The 6793-nt window shown below is 54.8% G+C and overlaps 1 long non-coding RNA gene across 1 annotated transcript in view; it reads left to right on the forward strand.

Annotated features, from left to right (window-relative positions):
• LOC140410244 (uncharacterized) overlaps positions 1-5843 on the forward strand; it is an 857189-nt gene extending 851346 nt beyond the window's left edge. The window contains exon 2 of the long non-coding RNA XR_011940588.1: positions 5697-5843. This is a non-coding gene — a long non-coding RNA (uncharacterized lncRNA). The remainder of the gene's footprint in view (positions 1-5696) is intronic.
• Positions 5844-6793: the final 950 nt, after the last annotated feature.

Below are 6793 nucleotides of genomic sequence, written 5' to 3' on the forward strand. Positions count from 1 at the left end.
CTGATAAAAACACATCAATTATACAATTTCAAAAAATCAATCGCCCACCCTAGTTGGACTCGCTCCAATCCCTGAAGCTGTCATGTTTAAACTTTATCCAATAAAATAGCGATCAACCCATGATTGAGCCTCATCCTGTGACCTGTGTTTACAAATGGCTTTACGTCAATCTTAAGTTGTTTTCCCCATCTTAGCATCCTCATTGTTCATGAGCGACAGAATGGCAGAGCTCGCATCCTTTTTACTCCATGGATTGTTTCAGAGAGCCAGGATATCAAAAGTGGCTTCCTTTTCACTTCCAGAGGATATTGGGGGCCAATGATAAAAACTTGCTTACTGATCACACTAGGAAAGTGTGATTATCATTGGCAAAGGAAGCACGACTGTCCAATGTCAACTCCTTCGGCATTCAGGAGCTTGTTGGGTCGTTTTTATCCAAGCCTTCAATTGACCATTGCTCACCCAATTAGGTACTCGGTGTGCATCCAGCTGGAGGAGATTGGCCTGAAGGCTTTGTAATAAGTGTGTTGCATACATATTAAATGCCTACACTTCCTTCGAAATAGCACTCTGTCTATCAATGAACTCATTAATTGTTGTCAATATGGCTGCAACTGTTTAAATTCTTTCCACATGAGCTAATTGACTTGCTGGCTAAGGCCTGTAGCCATTTCGACATCCTGGTATATGCAGCTCTCATTTGCCCTTTCATAACCTCAATCTCTTCACTTATCTCTGCAATGTCAAGGGCGTTGACAGTCGAAACTCCTGCCCCATATCCTCCAACCGCTAGTTCCACTATGTCTCTATGTTGTCGCTTACTTGTTTTCAATCCACTCCCATCCAAAATCTCCCTGTCCAAGGCTACAAACAATCCTTGACCACAGCAATAGGCTGGTAAGTGTAGGCTGGCGAGATTAATCATAACTTTTACATGTTCATATCCTGGTACAATCGTCACTGAGTCATCAGTGGGGTCAGAACTAAACCGTGTCCCATAGTGTGGCTAGTGATATGCTTATCACATTCGGGCTTGGGCTTTGTCCTTGGACTCATGGTTGTAACCGAGCCGGAACTCACCGGTGTCACAGTGGTGGGATGGTAGGCTTCTGCCTGGTCCCCACCCTTATCCGGTGGGGTCCTTGCTTCCTACAATATCCCACCCGATTCTCGGGCTCCTGTGCCGACTGGCTGCCTACCACACTTCCCTGATACAAAGCTGTTAATCTATCACATATCATCTCATGATTTTCAGTACAGTTAGGTGCCTGGCAGGGATCTATGCAGTGACTTTCCAGACGGTCCCCTATAATCGGGCGATTTGGGCCATCGATGGCATTTAACGTTCTCTGATCGGTCATTTCAAAAAACAATGTCATCTTGCCTGGGGGCAAAGGTCCTCTCTCCCAGCTTTCCATATCACCTGTAATTCCCTTGATCTTGGGTTCCCAACTGATATAGGGCCTATGTATTTTGGAATTGCATGTAATTCATATAAGCTGCTCTGCAGGGACGTATAGAGTCCCATTTGTGCATACATCCTGAGTCCCATGATAATAAAAACCGATACCACTCTTCCCCTTTGTAGCTCTCATAACATTTACAGCATCCCGACGCACCCACTTGACATTAGTATACATGTGATCATTGTTTTTTGTTTCAGCAATGTCCGGCTCCTTCCCGTGTCCATGGCGAGGTGGTCGATGTTGATGGCTGCAACCAGAGATGAAGTGGAGCCTCAAAGTGTGCTGGCAACAGAATCCTATGAGTATAAAGAAACACCTTCCGGCGCTCAATTAGTATTATATCATTCGCATCACCTCCACTCCTTCCTCGTATACATCCTATCCGTGCCTTTGTCCCATATCCCGAGCCACTTTGGTGGTCCATCTACAAATCCACCGGAAGTCCCCTGCGCTTTTCTTATACAGGCTGCTTGTTTCTGCTCTGCCTCAGTTTTGAGGCGATTTTTCATCATGGCAGCGAATATAAAACTGCCATCTCTGACTTATTTTTAGTCTGCCCTAGCCGCCAAGCCTTTTGCTCAGCTTCGAGTGCTTCTGAATCATACCCTTTTTCAACCATCTTTTTGATCAACTTCCTATGCTCAATAACAGTGGTTTGTATCATACTGCCATCAGGTCCCCACTGGGGGTTACCTGATTTGGGCTCCATGAAATCGTCGCGGGGCCCTACCCTTTCCAGTCTTTTTTAACGCGTGGCGGTTTATCCTGCACTGCTCCTTGGTGTACAAAAGTCCGTCTTTGCCGACCCAATATTAGTGTTGTTTGTGTCTGCCGCTACCTACTCGCAACTTTCACCCCTTGTTCGGGTCGCACAACTTATAGATCCGACCGTCTGATACGCAACTCCTCTATCGACTGGGTGGTAAATTAAAATGTACTCACCCGTATAGGAGGCATATCATTCTGCCAGAATCCTGTGGACGACAATGCTCGCTGCGCCAAAAATTGTAGGAGCGGTTTAAAGATCTGTGTATTGAGTCAGCTTTCACGTGGGGTTCTTCCCTGTGGCTCAACTCAGTACAGAGAGCAACAGACACATCAACAATCTGGATAAGACGGTTTTATTTTCCAAAGCTTGAGTTCATGTACACGAGAGATGAGATCTTGATGCTTGCCAAGATCTATCTACTGATAAAAACACATCAATTATACAATTTCCTGAAATCAATAGCCCACCCCGTTGGACTCGATCCAATCCCTGAAGCTTCATGTCCAAACCTATCCAATAAAATTGCCATCAACCCATGATTGAGCCTCATCCTGTCACCTGTGTTTACAAAAAGCTTTATGTCAATCTTAAGTTGTTTTCCCCATCCTAACATCCTGTTAACATTGTTCATGAGGGACAGGATGGCAGAACTGGCATTCTCTTTACTCCATGGATTGTTTCAGAGGGACAGGATAACTGTCTGTCCCCCCGTGTCTGTCCCCCCCCCCCCGTGTCTGTCCCCCCCCCCCCGTGTCTGTCCCCCCCCCGTGTCTGTCCCCCCCCCCGTGTCTGTCCCCCCCCCCGACTGTCCCCCCCCCCCCGACTGTCCCCCCCCCCCCCCCGACTGTCCCCCCCCCCCGACTGTCCCCCCCCCCGACTGTCCCCCCCCCGACTGTCCCCCCCGCCCCCCGACTGTCCCCCCGCCCCCCCGACTGTCCCCCCCCCCCCCGACTGTCCCCCCCCGCCCCCCGACTGTCCCCCCCGCCCCCGACTGTCCCCCCGCCCCCCCCCCCCGACTGTCCCCCCCCCCCCCTCCCCCCCCCCCGACTGTCCCCCCCCCGACTGTCCCCCCCCCCGACTCCCGTCCCCCCCCCCGACTGTCCCCCCCCCCCCCCGACTGTCTCCCCCCCCCCGACTGTCTCCCCCCCCCGACTGTCTCCCCCCCCCCCGACTGTCTCCCCCCCCCCGACTGTCTCCCCCCCCCCCGACTGTCCCCCCCCCCCCGACTGTCCCCCCCCCGACTGTCCCCCCCCGACTGTCCCCCCCCCCGACTGTCCCCCCCCGTGTCTGCCCCCCCCCCCCCGACTGTCCCCCCCCCCCCCCGACTGTCCCCCCCCCCAACTGTTTCCCCCCCCCCCAACTGTTTCCCCCCCCAACTGTTTCCCCCCCCCAACTGTTTCCCCCCCCCCCAACTGTTTCCCCCCCCCAACTGTTTCCCCCCCCCAACTGTTTCCCCCCCCCAACTGTTTCCCCCCCCCCCCCAACTGTTTCCCCCCCCAACTGTTTCCCCCCCCCCGACTGTCTCCCCCCCCCCGACTGTCTCCCCCCCCCCCGACTGTCTCCCCCCCCCCGACTGTCCTCCCCCCCCCGACTGTCTCCCCCCCCCGACTGTCCCCCCCCCGACTGTCCCCCCCCCCCGACTGTCCCCCCCCCCGACTGTCCCCCCCCCCCCCCCCAACTGTTTCCCCCCCCCCCAACTGTTTCCCCCCCCCAACTGTTTCCCCCCCCCCCAACTGTTTCCCCCCCCCAACTGTTTCCCCCCCCCAACTGTTTCCCCCCCCCCCAACTGTTTCCCCCCCCCAACTGTTTCCCCCCCCCCCAACTGTTTCCCCCCCCCCAACTTTCCCCCCCCCCCCCAACTGTTTCCCCCCCCCCCCCAACTGTTTCCCCCCCCCCCCAACTGTTTCCCCCCCCCCCAACTGTTTCCCCCCCCCCCCCAACTGTTTCCCCCCCCCCCAACTGTTTCCCCCCCCCCCCCAACTGTTTCCCCCCCCCCCCCAACTGTTTCCCCCCCCCCCAACTGTTTCCCCCCCCCAACTGTTTCCCCCCCCCAACTGTTTCCCCCCCCCCAACTGGTTTCCCCCCCCCTCTATTTTGCCCCCCCCCCCGCCAACTATTCCCACCCCCCCTCAAATTTTTTTACAACCCAAAAACGTTTTCCTGCAATTATTTCCCCCCCTCCAAATATTTTCCCCCCCCAAATATAATCCCCCCCTGGGAAAAAAAACAATCCTCAGGTCAGGTTGGTTGTTTACACATTTTATTGCCAATGTGGATACAGAGCTGGGTGGGGGGGGGGGGGTTGGAGGGGTTGGGGGGGGGGGGGGGGTTGGGTTGGGGGGGGGGGGGGTTGGGTTGGGGGGGGGGGTTGGGTTGGGGGGGGGGGTTGGGTTGGGGGGGGGGGGGTTGGGTTGGGGGGGGGGTTGGGCCCCCCCCCTTACAAAACCCTGACCAACACTGGGAGAGTTCAAATGAAATGAAGGTGCAAATCCACTATTTAATTTATTAAAACACATCAGACCCCTCCTGCGTTCCCTCCTGCTCCCACACTCCACCTCCTTAATCCCCTCCTGAGGCTGCGTTCCCTCCTGCTCCCAACCTCCACCTCCTTAATCCCCTCCTGAGGCTGCGTTCCCTCCTGCTCCCACTCTCCACCTCCTTAATCCCCTCCTGAGGCTGCGTTCCCTCCTGCTCCCACTCTCCACCTCCTTAATCCTCTCCTGAGGCTGCGTTCCCTCCTGCTCCACTCTCCACCTCCTTAATCCCCTCCTGAGGCTGCGTTCCCCTCCTGCTCCCACTCTCCACCTCCTTAATCCCCTCCTGAGGCTGCGTTCCCTCCTGCTCCCACTCTCCACCTCCTTAATCCTCTCCTGAGGCTGCGTTCCCTCCTGCTCCCACTCTCCACCTCCTGAATCCTCTCCTGAGGCTGCGTTCCCTCCTGCTCCCACACTCCACCTCCTTAATCCTCTCCTGAGGCTGCGTTCCCTCCTGCTCCCACACTCCACCTCCTTAATCACCTCCTGAGGCTGCGTTCCCTCCTGCTCCCAACCTCCACCTCCTTAATCCCCTCCTGAGGCTGCGTTCCCTCCTGCTCCCAACCTCCACCTCCTTAATCCCCTCCTGAGGCTGCGTTCCCTCCTGCTCCCAACCTCCACCTCCTTAATCCCCTCCTGAGGCTGCGTTCCCTCCAGCTCCCACACGACATCTTGTTCACTGGAATAACTCACCCAACCCTTGGTGTGCAAATGTCACCGGTCTCCCACTCCCCCCAGAGACACTGACTCCTGCCTCTTCTCCCCGCCCCCCCCCCCCCCCCCCACTCACCCCCAGAGACACTGAGACTCCAGCCCACACCTCCCAAAAAAAACAAAATCGAGCCCAACGCTTGAGTGCCGATCAGAATAATGAAACCCCAATAATGCCGGACAAACACACATTGACATTTATTCTGTTTCTCTCAGGTTAGAACTCCTGTCTGAGGAAATCCTCGCCGAGGAAAGATTCTCTTTGCGTCGTCCAAGCTTCAAAATCAACTCTCCTCGGGGAGAGAAAGCTGGAAATTGATTAAAGCCAAGCGTTATTGAAATAATAAAGGCACAGCAACATTCTGGACTGCCCTCAATCTGTTTAATAAAACCCATTTTATAAACACGGCCAGACGATGCTACAATTTAGTTGTTTTAAAAAAACATTTTATTGAAGTACTTGCATAATTTTTATAACAATAACAAAAGCAATAATAACATAACCATCAACATGGTAGACTAGACATTTCCCACCCAACCCCTTCTGTACATCCCTTAACCATATTGCACCTCTCCTCCCCCCTCTTCACAATGCTGCTTCTGCTGACATTAATTTTCCCCGAGAAACTCGACGAACGGCTGCCTCCTCCGAGAGAACCCCAGCATTGACCCCCTCGAGGCAAACTTTATTTTCTCCAGCTGGAGAAACCCAGCCATGTCACTGAGCCAAGTCTCCACACTCGGGGGAGCTCCGAGTCCCTCCACGTTAAAAGGATCCATCTACGGCCTACCAGGGAGGCAAAGGCCAGAACGTCGGCCTCCTTCACTCCCTGAACTCCCGGGTCTTCTGACACTCCAAAGATCGCTGCCTCTCCGCATTCGTCACCACCCACATGTCTAGCACCCTGGACATTGCTTCAGCAAAACCCTCTGAGCTTCGGACATGCCCAAAACATGTGGACGTGGTTTGCTGGGCTTCCCGCACACCTCGCACATCTATCTTCTACCCAAAAAACTTGCTCATCCTCGCCGCTGCCATGTGTGCCCGGTGTACCACTTTAAACTGGATTAGGCTGAGCCTGGCACATGGTGAGGAGGAATTAACCCTGCTTAGGGTGTCTGCCCGCAGACCCGCCTCTAACTCTCCACCTAACTCCTCCCACTTGCCCTTCAGTTCCTCCACCTCCAACTAATCCTGATAAATATCTGACACTTTCCCTTCCCCCACTCTCCCTGCTCACTCCAGGACTGGTGTTTAGTCTCTGTCTCTCCCCCGCCTCCCACATCTGCCCCTCTGTCTCCCCCCACCCTCT

This window comes from Scyliorhinus torazame, chromosome 4 (genome assembly GCF_047496885.1).
Source record: "Scyliorhinus torazame isolate Kashiwa2021f chromosome 4, sScyTor2.1, whole genome shotgun sequence".
Classification (NCBI taxonomy): Eukaryota; Metazoa; Chordata; class Chondrichthyes; order Carcharhiniformes; family Scyliorhinidae; genus Scyliorhinus; species Scyliorhinus torazame.